Raw genomic sequence first — 21,202 nt, forward strand, 5'->3', positions numbered from 1 at the left:
CCACAGTCCAACACACAAAACAGTTCATAACCCATAATCCTCTGCGTCCGTAAGAGAAGATCACCAAGTACGACAAGATCTGCGAGTAGGCGTACGCTCGCTCCAAAGACGAGAAGATCTTGCACATCAAGCACTGGTTGGACTCACCGTGGCCTGGTGAGGAACCGGTTCCACCTCCACCTCCAACACATACACATCTGAAAATGCACAACAACAAATACACAACAAACACAAACGCACCTCCACAACAGCAGGAAGTGTTGTGAGTTGACAGCACCTCATTTATGTTTGTATGTATATGGGTCATTCCATTATAATTTCATCCAGTGGTTCCACCTGACCCTCTCAGATTTTTCTAAATTTTTTACATACTTCTAGTACATTACATATGATGGGAAATCCTAAATGTCAAGGTTTAATTGTAAATAGTTCCACAGTTCTGTCCATTTGAAGTAGGTAGGGCCTACCCTAAAATTGCGACCCAAATTGAGACTGTAAATGTTGGTCTATTTTCAGACCTCTGTAACTTCTGAACAACAAGAGCTAGAGGTCTGAAACGTTCAGAATCATTTCACAGGAATCCATAGTCCTAAAAATATGAAAATATTTACTTCAAATGTATAATTGCATGTTACAGAGAATGACAAAGTTGAGATTTTATCCATGGCGAACTTCTAAAATGCTACATTTGTCCACTCATTCCACACAAACTAATCCTCATAGTTATTGTAAATGTTCTGTGCTATATCTGCTCTACTGAGGGAATGGATCTGTGGAAAATGAAGGTCCTATGTTCTGTTATGTATGATATATGAACAGCTGAAAATCAAAAATATCTGTCCGACCTTCAGATTCAAAGGTCAATATCAGCATGTGGGATAGGTAGGATCACAAAATAAAAGACACCATGTGAAAGGACAGGAAGTGACCCAAATTTTGACACCAAGCACAACTGGCTTCTATAAAGCCAATATTTTAGCTGAAAACATCCATATTTAATTTGAATGTTTAACATAGAAGGATTTATATTAGCCAGTTGTGCTTGGTGTCTAAATTTAGGGCAGTTTCACATTTCATAGGACTATAGATTCCTGTGAAATGATTCTGTAAATTTCAGACTTCTAGTTCTTGTTGTTCAGAAGTTATAGAAGCCTGAAAATAGACGAACATTTACAGTCTGAATTTTGGTCACAATTTTAGGGTAGCCCCTACCTACTTCAAATGGTCATAACTTGGGAACTATTTACAATTAAGCCTTGAAATTTTGGATTTTCCATCATATATAATGTTCTATAAGTATGTAAAAAATTGAGAAAATCTGAAAGGGTCAGGTGGGAAATTTTCTTCAAATCTGTTGATTTCATATGGAATGACCCATGTATGTTATTTCCTGGTGTTTGTTGGTGGAACCTCCTCCTCTGTTGTCGGTCCTGAACCTCTTCTCCCATCGGACCAGGGTCCTGGTCTGGTCCTGGTTCTGGTTCTCCTTGGTGTGTTGACAGGTCATGTTTGTTGTTCTCAGGTTTTGTCACTCTAGATGGACAACCCAAGTCCATGAGCTGTCCTTCTACCGGTCTGACCGAGGAAACCCTGAACCACATTAGACACATGGCGTCGTCCATCCTGGTGGAGGACTTCACCATCCACGGAGGTCTGACTTTTTATTGACGCCAGGTTTTGTTTGACGCTGACGTACCCGGGTTCTTCTCATGGACTAAGTCTGTGTTGTTCCTGTCCAGGTCTGAGTCGGATCCTGAAGGGCCGGCGGAGAGATGATCAAGAACCGGACCGTGGACTGGGCTCTGGGCAAGTACATGGTCTACGGGTCTCTGCTGCAGGAGGGGATCCACATCCGCCTGTCGGGACAGGACGTGGAGCGAGGAACCTTCAGGTACCGCAGGCTTTACCGGACCCCGTATTGTACTGCAGTGGTACCGGGTTAGGGTTTAGTCCAGATGTTAACGTTGTGTCGTCTTTCAGCCACCGCCATCACGTTCTCCACGACCACAACGTGGACAAGAGGATCTGCATCCCCATGAACCACCTGTCCCCGGACCAGGCCCCCTGCACCGTCTGCAACAGCTCCCTGTCCGAGTACAGAGTCCTGGGTAAGGTCCTCCGACACCTAGGGACGGGAATCGAGAACCGCTTCTTTTTGAGAACCGGATCCCAGTAGCTCAATTCCTTGGAATTGTTTGCCTGCCTGCTTAACGATTCTGCTTATCGATTCCGCCTTCGTTGCGCATGTGCGATGATGTCACACGTACGCTGCATTGTTTTGGTCAGAATGTAGACAACATGATGTTGAGACAGAAACGGTCTAAACAGACCACACCAGGTCTAAACAGACCACACCAGGTCCAAACAGACCGCACCAGGTCTAGACAGACCACACCAGGTCCAAACAGACCGCACTAGGTCTAGACAGACCACACTAGGTCTAAACAGACTACACCAGGTCCAAACAGACCGCACTAGGTCTAGACAGACCACACCAGGTCTAGACAGACCACACCAGGTACAAACAGACCACACCAGGTCCAGTTGAACACTGTCAAAGCTTCCATTTCTTCTAAAGGGTGGAATCCCTCCAATCTGTTCAAACATTTGTCCACATGTGATTCATTTACAGAAATGTCACATATTTGATTCTCTACTTAGCGGCGCTTGTGAATGTAGCAGCAGAGTGAATGCGGGCCCAGTTCCTGTTCCGGTGTGGGAAACAAACGTACCCAAATACAAGTTTCTGAAGGAAAGGGAAAGGAAATGAGGTGCACAACAATGGGAGACGAGCCGAGTCAAACTGGTTTGACGTAGTGGACATGTGGCAATAGAGGAACTAGTAAAGCGTCTTAAGTTTCACTTTCACTGCATGCAGGTTTTTGTATCAGCTGATAGAAGTGAAAATAAGGTGATTTTAAGATAAAATAACTCAATTATAGGCTAAAAACTGGAAATAGAAAGAAGTTGAGAACAGTAAATCTAGTTGAACACAATATCTATTTTCTAAACCCCCTTTAGTAAAATACAGGTTTGAGTCCCAGACAAATACAGATGAACACTGAAATAATAAAGATAAATACAAGATTTAAGGAAGACTTTAATGATGACATGGTTCTGATCATCTGGACATACTTTTATACATGTGCACTTCACACTTTATTCACATATTACTGACTCTAGAGTTTCTCTTCCATTTCATTCTTTTAAACTCTGGTAGTTTGATTCTGTGGAACCATGTTCCCTCGTGGAACCATGTTCCCTCGGGGGCTCCATCCATGGATGCACTGGCATCATCTGGGATGTCCTGAACACCTGTCTGCAGCAGCGTTAACACAGACAGCTACCACACATTCATTCATTCATTCATTTTCTGAACCCACTTTATCCTCACGAGGGTCATGGGGGTGGAGCCTATCCCAGCTACATTGGGGTGAAGGTGGGGTTCACCCTGGACATGTGACCAGTTCATCACGGACTGAACATATAGAGACAAACAACCACTGTCACATTCACACCTATGGGGGATTTAGATTAACCCATTAACCTATCAGAGCATGTGTTTGCATGGTGGGAGGAGCCAGAGTACCAGAGAGAACCCACGCGGACACAGGGAGAACATGTAAACTCCACCCCCAAAGGTCCCACCCCCATGGGCTAAAGGCCCTCCCCCATGGCCTAAAGGCCCCACCCCCATGTTCTGGAGTAGGTCCTTCTGTGTGGTTCCAGGTCTATCTTCTGCTCCTCTGGGTCATTTCTCTGTGCTGCAGTTGTGTTGCCATGGCTGCTTTGGTTTCTGTTGGTCCTTCTGTATCAAACAGACTCAGTTCCACAGCAGACTCAGTCAGGTTCCACATGTGACACAGTCAGGTTCTACAGTAGACTCAGTCAGGTTCCACATGTGACACAGTCAGGTTCTACAGTAGACTCAGTCAGGTTCCACATGTGACTCAGTCAGGTTCCACATGTAACTCAGTATGGATGTCTGGACTTTAGGCACTTCAGTATCCATTTAGTATCCATTCAGCATGGGAATGCATTTAAAAACAGTATTTTTTGCCGTTTTTTGACGGGCCCTTCATACTTTGTGGTGATGGGGGGGTCAAATGTTGATGGATTTTGCTGAAACTTTTTGGGGGGCTATTATTATGTTGGAGATTAACTGGTTTAAATAACACCGTGATCTGAAGAGAACAATGATTTTTGAGACGGCCTAACCTCGGTTTGATCATGGACTCCACCCTCTCATCAGTCATATCTCCAGAACATCTGTTTCCACCTCCCAAACATCGCTCGTCTCCCCCCTCCCTTCATAATCTGCTGCTGAACTCCTCCTTCATGTGTTCATCTCCTCCAGACTCATGACTGCAGTGTCCTCCTGAGCTCTGCCCCCCTCCCATCCACAAAAACTGAAGTGACTGACCTCCTTCAGCAGCACTGCCCCCCCACCCCCACCCAACACTCACCTCCTCACTCCCCCACTAGGACAAAGCACTGGACCTTGGGGGACCGAGCCTTCGCTGCAGCCCCCCCCCCCCCCCCATGGAACTCACTCCCACCAAACCTCAGGAACTCAGACTCAAAACAAAACATCAAATCACTGAAACTCACCTGTTCACACTGGCCTTTTCTTCAGCCGCTCTGTAATCTGTTCTGTTTGTTTGGGAAGCATCTTTGGGTGTCCACAAAAAGAGCTACACAAGTCTGAAGGTTTCTTCTTCTATTATTATTATTACTGTGGTGTGGGACTCTGACCTGGTTCTGTTCTTGTTCTGGTCCAGGTACGCGGGCAGAGAACCGGCTGCAGCTCCGGCCACAGGAAACAAAAACACTCACCTGATGGAGCTGAGGCGTTTCCTGGACACCGCCTTCGACCTGGACGCATTCAAGGATCAGCAGTAGACCCCTGGACCCTGAACCCTGACCCTGAACCCTGAACCCTGAACCCTGACCCTGAACCCTGACCCTGAAAAACAATTAAAGGAGTTTGGCTCCAACTGAAGCGCAAGAGTTTAAGGTTTAAGGGTTTAAGGTTTAAGGGTGTGAATGCTCCATTATTTGTCTTCTTCCTCATCATTCATCAAAGGAAATTCAACCTAAATGTGGATCTGCTTTAACAGATGGAAAGTATGACACCTGTCCTCACCTGTCCACACCTGTCCTCACCTATCCTCACCTGTCTTCAGGTTCTCAGCTGGGACACTCATTGAACTGGATCATGGCATTGATGAACTACAATGGCTTTGGGGAAAAGGACAACTGTTTGTCCCACAGACTGTGGGTTTCCCCAGTATGTCCCCAGTGTCTCCAGTGTGTCCCCTGTATGTCTCCAGTGTGTCTCGTGTGTCCCCTGTATGTCCCCAGTATATCCCCAGTATGTCCCCTATATGTCCCCTGTGTGTCCCCAGTGTCTCCTGTGTGTACCCTGTGTGTCCCCTGTATGTCCCATGTATGTCCCCAGTGTGTCCTGTGTTTCCCCTGTATGTCCCCAGTGTGTCCCCGTAATTCCCCAGTATGTCCCCTGTATGTCTCCAGTGTGTCCCCTGTAATTCCCCAGTATGTCCCCTGTGTGTCCCCTGTATGTCCCCAATGTGTCCCCAGTGTGTATAAATAAATCTCATTCACACTAAATCAGTCTTTACTGGATGGGACCTGCTTTTTCATCATCTATAGGAACAAGATTCACTTTTCTTCTTATCGACACTTTCAGGTTCAGGAAAATCACCACTTATCGATTGATAAAGTCTGCCCACAGGAGCCTGTGGGTGGAGCCTGTGGGTGGAGTCAAACACCTCCAACTGCTTTCATCTGGTTCAGACGGACTGAAAGACCGGACCATGGACCTGCAGTGGTCCACCTGGTCTGGACCCTCAGTCCAGACAGTCAACAGACATTCCAGACAGTCCTGACAGTCACACAGACATTCCAGACAGCCCAGACAGCCATACAGACCACCACACAGACAGACCAAAGCGTTACATCCACCATCCCCTCCCTCTCCTCCTCCTCTTCCTTCTCCTCCTCCCCCTTCTCCTCCTCCTCCCCTCCTTCACCCAGATCGGCACAGTAGCACTGGGTCGGATCCTCCTCCCCACCTGTGGAGCAGAACCAGAACCATATGAACCTGAGTGTCCCCATGAAGCCCACCCCATCTGGACCTTCAGTTCAGGTGGACTCACCTTCAGGTTCTGCAGAACCACCGTCAGTGTTTGTTTATTTATTTATTTACGTCTTTATTTATTTATTTATTCATTTAGTTATTTATTTATTTATTCATTCATCCATTTATATTTATTCATTTACCTATTTATTTATTCATTCATTCATTCATTCATTTATTCATTCATTCATTCTATCATTTATTATTTATTTATTCATTCATTATATATTTATTCATTTACTTATTCATTCATTTATTCATTTATTTATGTATTTATTCATTCATTCATTCATTCATTTATTCATTTATTCATTCATTTATTTATTTATTTATTCATTTATTTATTTATTTATTTATTTATTTTCTTTATTTATTCATTTATTTATTCATTCATTTACTTATTTATTATTTATTTATTCATTCATTTATTTATTATTCATTTATATATTTATTTTTAATTCATTCATTCATTCATTTATTTATTTATTTATTCATTTATTTTTCGTTTGAGTGTGCATTCAGCTGTTACCACCCATTTTCTGCAATCTTGGAGATAGTGTGGGTGCAGGTGGACCAGTGTGGGTGCAGGTGGACCAGTGTGGGTGCAGGTGGACCAGTGTTGGTGCAGGTTCTTGTGTCATGAACTTTGGCTGAACTTGGTGCTCCAGTCGCTCCGCAGCACCGAGCGGATCTTCTACCTTTTTTTTTTGACACTTTTATTCTCTCCCACAGATCCTCTAAAGTTTTTCTAAAGTTCTTGTTTATTCAAGAGAAAACTTCTGGTCCTGAAGACAAAGGCACCACATTCCAACAGAGCTGAGGACCAGATACTGGGGCTGCTAGGCCAACGCGAGGCGAAAAATTTGGCTCACAGACAATCAGAATTGTTTTAAACCATCAGTTTGAACCATAAATATGGGAACGTGAACGTTTGAGAACAAGATGGACGAGGGGTCTGCACTGAACCACCAGCGGATCTTCTGAGTGGAGCCTTTACCTCTTCACAGAGGCTAAACCAGCTTGTGCCGGACGCTAACGTGGGTGTGCCGGGTTCTCCTACTGTCAGAGCCGACGCAGACGCTAAGGCTTGTGGGAAAATTAGAGGTCGGAGACTCATCATGTACGTGAACCACTGCTAGTGTTTCTGTGAAGGCGACTGTGTCCTGCCGGGATCTTCAACTGTTAGCTGTTAGCTGTCAGCCGTTAGCCTACAGCCATGCAGAGGTTAGCTGTCTGTGGTTACCCCCCCACACACACACACAGAGGTGTCTAGGGTTACTCTAAGGGGTACTCTGACTTCATTCCATCAGTTCATGAACTGTCCCACTAGCAAAAAACAGGACAGTTGACCTGCTGTATGCTAATGTGAGGAATGCATACAAGCCCCCCCCCCCCCCCCCCCGGGATGTAGAACCACTGCCTGGTCCACCTACAGCAACAGTGACCCCCCCCATTCAAAGACAGTCTGCTGCAACACGCCTAATCAGGAAGTGAGTGCCTGAGGAACCAGTGGAACCTGCAGCAGAGGTTTTGTGTGTGTGTGTGTGTGTGTGTGTGTGTGTGTACTCACTGTGCTGTTGGTTCTTCTCTGGTTGTTTGGTTTGAACTGTAGGAACACAAACACAACATGCATTCACTGTTTACATTTATTCAAGCAAGTAAACAAACAAACAACACAAACGACTGGTTCCAGATACAACAAACTCCGCCCCTCACACATATTGTATCTTATTTTGTCATGGATCCAGCTGATGTCATCATGTATGTGTAATGATGTCATCATGTCGGTGTGTGACATCATGTATGTGTGTGATGTCATCACATCTGTGTGGGATGTCATCATTTCTGTGTGACATCATTTTTGTGACATCGTCATGTCTGTGTGTGATAATAATAATAATAATAATAATATAATAATGATAATAACTTTATTTGTATAGCACCTTTAAAACAAAGTTTACAAAGTGCTTTGACAGAGGGCACAACAGCAGGATACACGAAGAAAATAAAAACACTAAAACAAGAACACAATTAGAGAGATGTATGAACAAGTTAATTATCAACAAGATCAAATTTAAAATTAAAATTAAAAATTAAGGTTAAGAAGGGGACAGACATCACATAAAAGCAAGTCTATAAAAATGTGTTTTAAGAAGTGATTTAAAAGATGCTACTGATTCCGCAAGCCTTATCTCCTCAGGCAGGCCGTTCCAAAGTTGAGGGGCCCTGATGGAAAATGCCCGGTCACCTTTTGATTTAAGCCTCGACTTTGGAACAGCTAGGAGCCCTCTGCCCGAGGATCTAAGGCTGCGTGCTGGCTCGTAGTCAACTAGCATTTCTTCTATATAACTTGGGGCCAGGCCCATTCGAGCTTTAAAAGTGATCAGTAAAATCTTAAAATCAATTCTGAAACATACAGGGAGCCAGTGGAGGGATGTGAGGATGGGAGTGATATGATGTTGTCTGCTAAAACCAGTGAGAAGCCTAGCTGCTGCATTCTGGACCAGTTGGAGGCGAGACAGTGATTTTTGGCTGATGCCGGACAGAAGTGAATTACAGTAGTCAAGTCTGGTGAATATGAATGAATGGATGATTGTTTCCAGGTCGTGGTGTGGGACTATTGGTTTGATTTTGGAAATAGTTCGTAGTGGAAAACAGGATTGGAACTTTATTTATGTGTAGTTTGAAGGAGAGGTCTGAGTCAAATATTACCCCGAGATTTCTTGCAGTGGGAGTAATGTTTGAGGAGAGGGGGACCGAGGCTATTTTTTATTGCAATGGTAGAGTTTAGTGGACCGAACAGTATGACTTCTGATTTGGAGCTGTTCAGTTGAAGGAAGTTCTGGGCCATCTAACAGCTTACATCATTGAGGCAGTCAGACACAGCAGTTAGGCTTCTGGGGTCATCCGGTCTCAGGGGCAGGTATATCTGTGTGTCGTCCGCGTAGCAATGAAAGGAGACGTTGTGGCGTTTAAAAATCTCACCAAGTTGGCGCATATAAATAGAAAATAAAATCGGGCTTAAAACTGAACCCTGCGGTACACCACAGGCAATCTGGGCTTTGGAGGATGTGTGGTTGCCTATGGTGACCGCAAAGGTTCTATCTAAAAGGTAAGAATAAAACCAGTTAAGAGCAGTGTCTCTGATGCCAACCCAGGTTCTAAGACGTTCGATTAAAATATTATGATCCACAGTGTCAAAGGCAGCACTGAGATCTAAAGAATTAAAATAGCACTCTCCTCTGTCAGCTGTTAAAAGAAGGTCATTGGTGACCTTGAGGAGGGCAGTTTCTGTACTGTGTAAAGGTCTAAAACCAGACTGAAATTTCTCAAAGAGGTTGTAATGAGACATAAAAGCTAAAAGCTGGGTTGAAACTACTTTCTCTAAAGCTTTAGATAAAAATGGGAGTTTAGAAATAGGTCTAAAATTATTAAGATCAGAGGGATCAAGGTTTGGTTTCTTTAAAATAGGCCATAAGGTGAACCATGAAAAGTGGCTAGAAAATGATTTTCGTTCCCGTGTCTGGGCACTACTTTTTAAATGCATTTTTGTTTAGATTATATCCTCATGGACTTTGGGTTAAAAGTTCTCCGCAATATACCTGCAGTTTTTTGTCACAAGCCATAAATCTATATGAATATAAAATTAAAAAACGAAATTCTGTGATGCTAGATTCACTTGTTTTATTTATCAACATTCATTTTAGCTACACAAAAACTCTCACAAATTGATATTTATACATATTAACATTTTAGACAAGTCTTGATGAATTATTACCATGCAATGTAAATTTAGACCATGAAATCTTGGAAATTTGTGGGAAAAAGCTTCTACTGATACTGCCACATATTACACATGGTGAATTTTGCCACACACAAACACACATACATCAATGTAACAGCATTGTTGACATTTACAGTGTTTACAGTTGCAGGGTTTCTTTTCTTCTCTTAACAATGATGCATTTGCCATGTAACAATACATGTTTTTTAATAGATCTCGGTCTGGTTTTTTACACAGTACACCGTAAACTTTTATTTTTGTTCCATGGATGTTTTTTTAGAGGATATTTCATGGTTCTATAACATGTCTAATCATCACCATCACTGTCAGAAACATCATCCCATGTAGCTGTATCTTCTGTTTCCTTCTGAACGTTCACACAGTGCTGGCACCTACACAAATCAGTGCAAGACAGTCTTGCTGACATACACGAACACCTGTCTGTATCACATTTATTTGCCTTGTTTCCAAGTGCAGTGGATGAACTGCAAAACACTTTGAGGAGCAGGATTTGTAGTCATCCAGGTCACTGTTAACTCCCCATCCTCAATGTGCCATCCACTACCAATGGGTGAGGGTACACACATAATACCTTTCAGACAATGTCTCATTATTGCTGTTTGGTAGTTTGCCCTTTTGCAGTGTTGGTGTAGAGCACAGGTGTCAAACATGCGGCCCGGGGGCAAAAGGGTCCAGTCTGGCCCTTGGGATGAATTAGTGAAATGCTAAAATTCCACAAAAATATTAACAGTCCTTTTAGTTCAGGTTCCACATTCAGACCAATTCAATCTCAAATGAGTCAGATCAGTAAAATCCTACCCAATAACCTATAAATACTCATAACTCCATATTTTTCTCTTTGTAAATGTAAATATTTTCCTGTATTTGCAATAAAGCAAAATATAATTTTACAAAAAATATGAACAACCTGAAATGTTTTAAGAGAAGTAAGTGCAATTTTAACAGTATTCCACCTGTTAATAAATGTTTTGTGTATTTGTAGACCTACTGGGATCTGTAAGTTTTATATAATGTACATGTGTAAATGATAAACTGAAGCATAATATTGTTAAAATTACACTTATTTTTTCAGTTTGTTCATGTTAGTCACAATGTTTGAAAGAATAGTTTGCAAATAATAACATTTTCATAATGTAATTTTACTTTTTCACTCTAAGACATAGAGAAAAGTTTGGAGTTTACAGTATTTATATATTATTATGTTACTATTTTACTGGCTTGGCCCACTTCAGATCAAAGTTGGCTGAATGTGGCCTCTGAACTGAAATGAGTTTGACACCCCTGGTGTAGAGCATCACATGTTGGAGGCGTGGATAGGGCAAACTACCAAGGAGCAATAATGAGACATTGTCAGCAAGACTGGGTGGCCATGGCTCAGATGATAGAGCAGGTTGTCCAATAACCGCAGGGTCGGTGGTTCGAATCCTAGTCAGTCCATTGTGTTTTTGGGCAAGACACTTCACCCAGTGCCACTCACTCTGGTGTATGAATGTTTGGTGGTGGTTCATTAATTCTTTGCCTGATGATCTGCTCACAGAAGAGAAGATCTTGTAGCAGACATTGAAGGCGGCTCATTTCTGAAACACACACACACCTAGTTTCACAAAGCTGCAAGCAGCATTGTGTGGAGAGAGAGAATGAGTTATGATCAGTAGTAGTAGTAATAGATGTAATAGCAGTAGTAGTAATAGCAGTAATAACAGTAGCAGTAGCAGTAATAATAGTAGTAATAGCAGTAATAACAGTAGCAGTAATAATAGTAGTAGTATAGCAGTAGCAGTAATAGTAGTAATAGCAGTAGCAGTAATAATAGTAGTAATAGCTGTAGTAGTAATAGTAGTAATAGCAGTAGTAGTAGTAGTAGTAGAGAATACAATAAACTTACACACTTATATACAGTGTGAGTGTGAGTGTAAGAGAGTGTGAGAGACAGATATATATTTTTACACACCTGCTGATAACGTCTGTACCAGTGAAAGATGATCCTTTGTGCATTTGCCAGACACGGTGATGTATTTATCCATTTTTTCCATATTATGCATAAGGCAGGCAGAACAGGACCAGATGAGACAGTAGGTAGATCCATCCTGAACCGTCATTTCTTCCTCGGAGTTTCACCTGTTGATCCTGCGGTGCTGCCGGCATCCTCTGTTTGCACAGACTCGCCTCCCTGTGATTTATTGACATCTGAACTCTCTCTTGTATGTTTCTCCGCGGAATCCAATCGCTTTTTTTATCAACGAAACGTCTGTAGCATGTTGCATGAAACCCAGCATCTTCTGGAACATTGTCAAGTATAGTGATAGTGTTTATAAGTTTCAGTTATACTCCTGCTCTCACCACTCAAATAAAGCCATCGTTCGACACAATTTCTTAACGTTTCCCATCGTTTGGCCGAAAAATCCTGTATTTTTTCTTTTTTTACGGATATGAGGTGCATATTCCATATTTTTGCTGGCTTTTTAAAACTTTTCGTTGTGTTTTCCTCCTCCGAACTACAGGGCTCGCTTCCTGGTCGCAGCGATCTTGGATGTTTTGCGCTTTCTGATTGGACCAGCAGGTTACACGTGACTCAAACCGCAGCACGTATGATAACAATAGCATTGCGCGAATAAAGTTAAGTAGGACCGACTTCAAACACTGATTTAAAAAAAAAACTGCAGGATTGCAAATGGAGAACTTTTGACATTTACCTCAGGAACAATATATCTTTGTAACTGAGTAAAAAGATTGTAGTGCCCCATCTGTCGGAACGGGATGAAACGATACGGCGTTCACCTTACGGCCTAAAAGGGGTTGGACCACAGCATATTTAAAAGAAGGGGGGACAGTGCCTTGTAGTAAGGACTTATTAATGATTGATAAAATACTGGGTCCAACTGTGTCTAAAACCTCTTTAAGAAATTTAGTGGGGATGACATCAAGACTGCACGTAGCTGATTTCATATGAGAAATTATTTCAGTTAAAAACGACAGTGAAACTGGTTCAAAAATTTTAAAATAACTAAAAGTTTCCCTACCTGTATCTAAAACACGATCTGGGGGGGTGATTTGTCGCCGTTTGTTTTTAATTTTGTTAAAAAAGAATTTTAAGAACACCTCACGCATGTCCTGTGAGGTGTCAGTAAAATGACAGGGGGAAGGGGTAATGATAGAATCTATATCTTTAAATAAAATTCTGGGGTTAGAACGATTCGCTAAAATTAAGTTTGAGTAAAAACACGCTCTTGCTTCCTTAACTGCTTTTTGATAATTTTTTGTTGCAACTTTCCAATTTTCTAAAAGACATGTAGGCCTGTTTTCTTCCATTGCCTTTCCTTTCTCCTACAGTCTCTTTTCAGTTCAGCAGTGGTCTCATTTAGCCAGGGCTGTGGTGAACTCTGGGATTTTTTAACTTTAAATGGAGCGACAGAGTCCAAGACAGTTTGGCAGGTTTGGTTAAAATGGGATACCAGCTCCTCTATGTTAAAATTAGGATTAAAAGCAGTTAAAAAAGCAGTATTAAAATGTTCCGAAAACTGACTAGGTGATGTCGTCATGCCTTGTGTGGCATCTTCATGTCTCTGTGATGTCATCATGTTTGTGTGTGATGTCATCATGTATGTGTGATGTCATCATGTCTGTGTGTGATGTCATCATATCAGCTGACTCTATATGTGACAAGTCTGAAGGAAATTAAAGCAAAATTGATGTGGTTTTTTTAACAACATCGTAAATTTCATCCTTTAGAATTAAACTGTGATCTTTGACCTCAGTCTGTTCTGGGTCAGAGTTCATCTGTGAACTGAACCAGCTCTGAATTCAACCAATAGAATTAATGAGGATTAATGATCATTAATGATCAATGACACTTCCTGCTGTCAGACGGCACTGACCTGGGGCTGATGCGTCCATAATGTCTGTCCTTCAGTTCAGCTACGACCTCTGACCTCTGGTCCAGTGGGTTCTGTTCTGTTTTCAGTCCATTGACTTTGACTCAAATAAAGACCTGAAGGAAAATGAGTCTGAAGCGTCTGTGTGTTCGTTCTGCTGGACTGTTTTTCCTCTCCCTGTGTCCTCTGTTCACGCCCACTTCCTGGAAGTGACTCACCACATATGCTTTAGGTTTATGCAGGCCCGGATTGGCCAATCGGGAGGACCGGGACAATTCCCGGTGGAATGGTATAATATTTAGGCCGCGAGAGCTGGAGTTCACTTTAAATATGTTTAATATTTATTTATTTATTTTTTGGGGGCCGGTGTTAAGTCATAGCACTGAGTTGATCAAGTAATCTGCAGCAGCTGTTCCTGGCCCCCACCCCCTCTACTAGCAAGATGGTTTTTTCTTCCTCTTTTTTGGCAGACACACCGTGACCTGACGTAACATGTCCTTGCATATAGTTAGTAGCTCTGTACTGTAGCTGTGGAGCATATACAATCTGTGCTCTGTAGGCTGTGGATGGTCAGCTGTGTTTGCTGTTTGAAACATGGATAATAGAAAGAGCAAGGGTGGTGTGGAGAAGGCAAGAATTAAAAAGTGGAGAAGGCAAGAATTAAAAAGAGGAAAGCTCTGGAAGCAAACGCAGCCAAATGTGACAAAATCTGCAACTTTTTCACAAAAACGACCTCCCGGTTGGAAACAACTAATGAGGACAATGAACCGGGTAAACCACCTTTCAAGTTAGTTAATTATCAAGTCAATGAATCGTGTGGCATTGTGGCGTGGAACATAACGTTATGTAATTTAAAATAGAATGATGCGAGGCCACAGAACTGGGAAACTTTGTCTTGTAGCTCCTCAGAGCCAGAAAGCAGATCCAGCAGCAGACACCAGCCATGGGCCCACAAGTCCAGAGTGGGCAGGTAGGACTGCTCAGAGAGTAATACATATTAAAGTGAACTCCAGCCCTCGCGGCCTAAATATTATACCGGCCCACCGGGAATTGTCCCGGTCCTCTCGATTAGCCAGTCCGGGCCTGGGCTACAGTGAAGAGTATGGTGTAGGCCTGTTCAATATGAAAGGTGCTCTGAGATGCTAGATGATTCAGCACTACATGAATGAAACTGACACCAAGGCTTTGAAAACAGAAGATTTGGCTGAGAATTATGACCATTTTTAAAATGTGATTTAGTGTCAGAAGCAGAGCCAGGAGCCAGTAGTGATGAGGGGATTGTTCCTGTCAGGATGGAAGGAAAAGGTGAGCTGTTGGAACAGACTGTGTGAACAAGCATTAGTTTCAGAAAACCACTTTCTATACCCAAACCATAGTCCTGACCTTTTAATTTTATTATTAAAAGTGAGACAGTAAATACACAAAGCCCACAACTGAAAGGCAATAGCATAAGTAATATGAAATAAGCCTGCATATTTTGCCAATGTAAATATCTTAATTAGTTAAGTCAGTCAAAATGTCTGTAGATATTATTTTTATTGTGATCCAGGTGCAGGCGAGTCTAGGGAAACTGGAGGAAGTGTGAAAGGGAGAGCAGAGTCTACTGATGACAGAGGAGCAGCTCAGCAGCACAACCCTGAACCACTAGGCACAAAGGAGACAGATGAAGATGAGTCTGTTGTTAGCTTTGATTACTTTGCTTGCCCTCAGTCACAGGATATACATATATTTTTTCTTATCATCCTCATCAAACCCCTAATATCACTATACCAAAGGTTTTCAATAGCAACGATGGAACAAACCGCAAGTAAGTTGTGATGGAAATCTTTTGTTGCAGAGGATACAAAAATAATAGTTATTAGAAAAAGCAGCAAGCTTTTTTTTTTTTTTTTAATTATTTTTTTATTCAATATTTTTATATATTCTTTCATTTCATTTCAAACATTTTAAAGGTTTGAAAATGTTAACACTTATAAGAACAAAAATATAGATTCTGTTATTGTTGTGCTGTGAGGAATAATAATGTTGGAGATGTCAATGTGCACTCACTGTTGAAATAAATCCACATTGTGAAGCAACCTTTACTTGCGCTGAATTGGAAATATTTTAGAAAATACACTGAATTACAAGGCTTTGCAGAACAGTGTGTAGACCTAACATGTAAGGTTATAATTCCATGATTTTAACAATAATTGGTCGTGATCTAAAGTGGGCCAGTCTGAGGTATGAAACTCCGGGGCTGGAAATGAGTCTCAGTCCGGCCCTGACACTACTACAACTTGAGTCATTCACAAAAACCATGCAGTCCCCGCCCACTCGGACGGAATACAGATAGTGTGAAGCTGAATAAAAGACAAACCTCCCCTTCTCACAGGAGCAAGGAACGGACGAGCCCCCACTTGTCACGACCCGGCACTGACGTTGGACAAAGATGGAGACAGAGGAGGTGGTAAAATGTAACAAAAGTTTATTAAATCAAACCAACAACCAAAACCAATATACTCCAACACAAAACAGCAGTCGAGAGGAGCATGAGGACCAGAGCAGGGCAGCGAGCAGAACCAAGACCAGACCAGACCAGGCTAGAGCAGACCAGACCAGGCAGGGAGTAGACCGGGCCAGACCAGAGAGAGAGTGAGCGTCCATGTTGACCTGCTTCAATAGGCCCGTCACAGGTGCAATCAATCAGGCCATCTCCATCTGAAAAAAGAAAACTGACAGTGCCCTTAGTGCCCAAAAGGTGCGGGGCCGTCACAGTGGGGAAAAAATACCGGGAAAAAAATGGTGGAAAAAAATACTAGGAAAAAAACTTTAGTGAGGAAAAAAATACTGGGGAAAACAAATACCAGGAAAAAAATTTAGTGGGAAAAAAAATTCTGGGGGAAAAAAAAACCAGGAAAAAAAATACCAGGGGAAAAAAATACCAGGAAACAAAAAAATACTGGGAAAAAAAAAATACCAGGAAAAAAAAATTTAGTGAGGAAAAAAATGCGACGACCCCGAAGCCGTCATCTACGTCTGTAAGGTGGCGGCGGAGTGGAGAGCCACGTTCCACAAGGATGTGGTGGTCAACCTGGTCAGTGGACGACAGCACAGCGGTCAGTTTGAGTCACGATTTGTACAAGTTTGTAGTAAACGTGGTGTGTTTGTGCGCAGGTGTGTTACCGCCGGATGGGTCACAATGAGATGGACGAGCCCATGTTCACGAACCGCTGATGTACAAACAGATCAAGAAGCAGAAGCCGGTTCTTCAGAAGTACGCCGAGAAACTGATCGCAGAGGGAGCGGTGAGCAGGCAGGAGTACGAGGTACGAACACCACCACCCCCCACCACAGTCCACCATGGTCCACCACAGTCCACCACAGTCCACCGCGGTCCGCCACAGTCCACCACCGTCCAACACACAAAACAGTTCATAACCCAAATCCTCTGCGTCTGTAAGAGGAGATCGCCAAGTACGACAAGATCTGCAAGTAGGCGTACGCTCGCTCCAAAGACGAGAAGATCTTGCACATCAAGCACTAGTTGGACTCACCGTGGCCTGGTGAGGAACCGGTTTCACCTCCACCTCCAACACAAACACATACACATCTGAAAATGCACAACAACAAATACACAACAAACACAAACGCACTTCCACAACAGCAGGAAGTGTTGTGAGTTGAGCACACGCACCTCATTTATGTTTGTATGTATATGGGTCATTCCATTATAATTTCATCCAGTGGTTCCACCTGACCCTCTCAGATTCTTCTAAATTTTTTACATACTTCTAGTACATTACATATGATGGGAAATCCTAAATGTCAAGGCTTAATTGTAAATAGTTCCACAGTTCTGTCCATTTGAAGTAGGTAGGGCCTACCCTAAAATTGCGACCCAAATTGAGACTGTAAATGTTGGTCTATTTTCAGGCCTCTGTAACTTCTGAACAACAAGAGCTAGAGGTCTGAAACGTTCAGAATCATTTCACAGGAATCTATAGTCCTAAGAAATATGAAAATATTTACTTCAAATGTATAATTGCATGTTACAGAGAATGACAAAGTTGAGATTTTATCCATGGCGAACTTCTAAAATGCTACATTTGTCCACTCATTCCACACAAACTAATCCTCATAGTTATTGTAAATGTTCTGTGCTATATCTGCTCTACTGAGGGAATGGATCTGTGGAAAATGAAGGTCCTATGTTCTGTTATGTATGATATATGAACAGCTGAAAATCAAAAATATCTGTCCGACCTTCAGATTCAAAGGTCAATATCAGCATGTGGGATAGGTAGGATCACAAAATAAAAGACACTTCTTTAATCTTCTCTTCTATAAATCCCATATTTTAGCTGAAAACATCCATATTTAATTTGAATGTTTAACATAGAAGGATTTATATTAGCCAGTTGTGCTTGGTGTCTAAATTTAGGGCAATTTCACATTTCATAGGACTATAGATTCCTGTGAAATGATTCTGTAAATTTCAGACTTCTAGTTCTTATTGTTCAGAAGTTATAGAAGCCTGAAAATAGACGAACATTTACAGTCTGAATTTTGGTCACAATTTTAGGGTAGCCCCTACCTACTTCAAATGTTCATAACTTGGGAACTATTTACAATTAAGCCTTGAAATTTTGGATTTTCCATCATATATAATGTTCTATAAGTATGTAAAAATTGAGAAAAATCTGAAAGGGTCAGGTGGGAAATTTTCTTCAAATCTGTTGATTTCATATGGAATGACCCATGTATGTTATTTCCTGGTGTTTGTTGGTGGAACCTCCTCCTCTGTTGTCGGTCCTGAACCTCTTCTCCCTCGACCAGGGTCCTGGTCTGGTCCTGGTTCTCCTTGGTGTGTTGACAGGTCGTGTTTGTTGTTCTCAGGTTTTGTCACTCTAGATGGACAACCCAAGTCCATGAGCTGTCCTTCTACCGGTCTGACCGAGGAAACCCTGAACCACACAGACACATGGCGTCCGTCCCGAGGGAGGACTTCACCATCCACGGAGGTCTGATTTTTATTGACGCCAGGTTTTGTTTGACGCCGACGTACCCGGGTTCTTCTCACTGACTAAGTCTATGTTGTTCCTGTCCAGGTCTGAGCCGGATCCTGAAAGGCTGCGGAGAGATGATCAAGAACTGGACCGTGGACTGGGCTCTGGGCGAGTACATGGCCTTCGGGTCTCTGCGCAGGAGGGGATCCTCATCCGCCTGTCAGGACGGACGTGGAGCGAAGAACCTTCAGGTACCGCAGGCTTTACCGGACCCCGTATTGTACTGCAGTGGTACCGGGTTAGGGTTTAGTCCAGATGTTAATGGGTGTCGTCTTTCAGCCACCGCCATCATGTTCTCCACGACCAGAACGTAGACAAGAGGATCTGCATCCCCATGAACCACCTGTCCCGGACCAGGCCCCTGCACCGTCTGCAACAGCTCCCTGTCCGAGTACGGAGCTGGGTAAGGTCCTCCGACACCTAGGGACGGGAATCGAGAACCGCTCTTTTTGAGAACGGATCCCAGTAGCTCAATTCTTGGAATTGTTGCTGCCTGCTTAACGATTCTGCTTATCGATTCCGCCTTCTAGACAGACCACACCAGGTCTAAACAGACCGCACCAGGTCTAAACAGACCGCACCAGGTCTAAACAGACCACACCAGGTCCAAACAGACCGCACCAGGTCTAGACAGACTACACAGATCCAAACAGACCGCATCAAAGCTTGTTTTGCCTTTTTTTTCGGGTTCAGTTTGTAGCTCGGTTGCAGAATCTCAATAGTCACCACGGCAACGCTTTCCGGCACATTTGTCCTGTCGTTTTTGGGATGTTTTGGGTTTTTTCTGTATTTTGTTGTGGAAGCGGCTGAAGTTCGTACATGAACTCTGGGCTTTTTCTTATTCTCTTCTCATCTGAGCTTTTATCTCAGTGCCAAACGGATCGAAGCGTCTCATGTTTTTATTAGATTTTATTGCGGCGTGGCGGTGGCGCTAAACGGACTGTCCTGCTCTGAAACAGAAGAAGAAAAATCGGCCGCACCAGAAACAGAAAATGATTTATTTATTTTCAGAACAGGGGATGAAAAGTTCTCGTTATTTAGCTTCATTCAATAAAGATACTGTATATATGAACAAACACATCCAACTGATTATTTGGGATTTTTGGGGGGGGGTCCGACTTACAGTCAAAGAGTCCAGTCCTTCCCACGAATCTGTCAAATGCCAAACTAACACTGAATGTATAAGAATTAACTATGTTCCACTCATTTTCAACTTCAGTGTCTTTAGTCCGATGTCACCACGACGACAGAATTCATTGAATATGAAAAAAGTGACAGTCAAAGAATTAGTTGACTTAGTTAGGGTTTACGGAAATGTATTGCATTCACACAAAAAAATACAATTCAACTCCGTTTTTCCGAATTAACGAGATAATTATCTGGTAATTATGAGAAAAATAAGTTTTAAAAAAAAAAAATTTGGCTCTGTTTTTCCGAATTAATGAGATACTGTTTTCTGAAAAAAAAAATTAAATTTGGCTGTTTTACGAGATAATTATCTGGTGAATTTGGAAAAATAGAGCAGAATTTTTTTTAAAAAAATTTTCTCATAATTACGATATAATTATCTCGTTAATTCAGAAAAACAGCCAGATTTATTTTTTAGTGTGTATGCGATACGCTTCTGCAAGGTTCCATATTCAGACCAATGTGGGCCAAAGTGGGCCAAAGGACCTAGAATCCTCTGAGACAGGAGCAACCAGGGACAGCCCCCCCGCCCCCCTGCAGCTGGTCCAGGACCACCTGAGCTCAGAAGGGCCGTCTGTGACTCCACAGGGGCGGGGCCTTCAAGTGAGGAGACGGTGTGAACCTGGAACCCTGGGATTCACCACTGAACCATGACCCCACCCACCTGGACCCACAGGATGACCCCGCCCACTGGACCTGTGTGGGTGGGGTCTCAATATGTAAGAAGGATCTGAATGTCTAGTCTGACAGAGAACAGAAGAACCTGAACAGAACCCTCAGACTTCCAGACCTCCGGTAGAGGACTGGGTTTGGAGGAGCCCCGCCCAGGTGGAAGGAGGCCCCGCCCAGGCGGACCAGAACACACGGGGGGGGGGAGGTTTAATGGTAGAAAAGTTTCTAAAGCGTAAATAAATCAAAGTGAACTCTACAGGAACCAGCAGCTGCAGAACTGAAGGACACAGAACCAACGGTACCAACCCCAGTCTGAGGGGGGAGGGGGGGCAGGCGCAGATCGAAGCTAGGTGGTCACCTCTGGGGGGGGGGGGGGGGTTATATAGTTGTTGTTGTGACTATTTTCTTTCCTTTTGTGGAAAAATCTGTCAATAAAGAACACAGAAGTGAAAAACAA

The 21,202-nt window shown here is 42.8% G+C and overlaps 1 pseudogene; it reads left to right on the top strand.

Annotated features, from left to right (window-relative positions):
- Nucleotides 1–57: 57 nt before the first annotated feature.
- LOC115411993 (2-oxoglutarate dehydrogenase, mitochondrial-like) lies at nt 58–20,729 on the top strand (annotated as a pseudogene).
- Nucleotides 20,730–21,202: the final 473 nt, after the last annotated feature.

Source organism: Sphaeramia orbicularis, chromosome 21, assembly GCF_902148855.1.
Source record: "Sphaeramia orbicularis chromosome 21, fSphaOr1.1, whole genome shotgun sequence".
NCBI lineage: Eukaryota > Metazoa > Chordata > Actinopteri > Kurtiformes > Apogonidae > Sphaeramia > Sphaeramia orbicularis.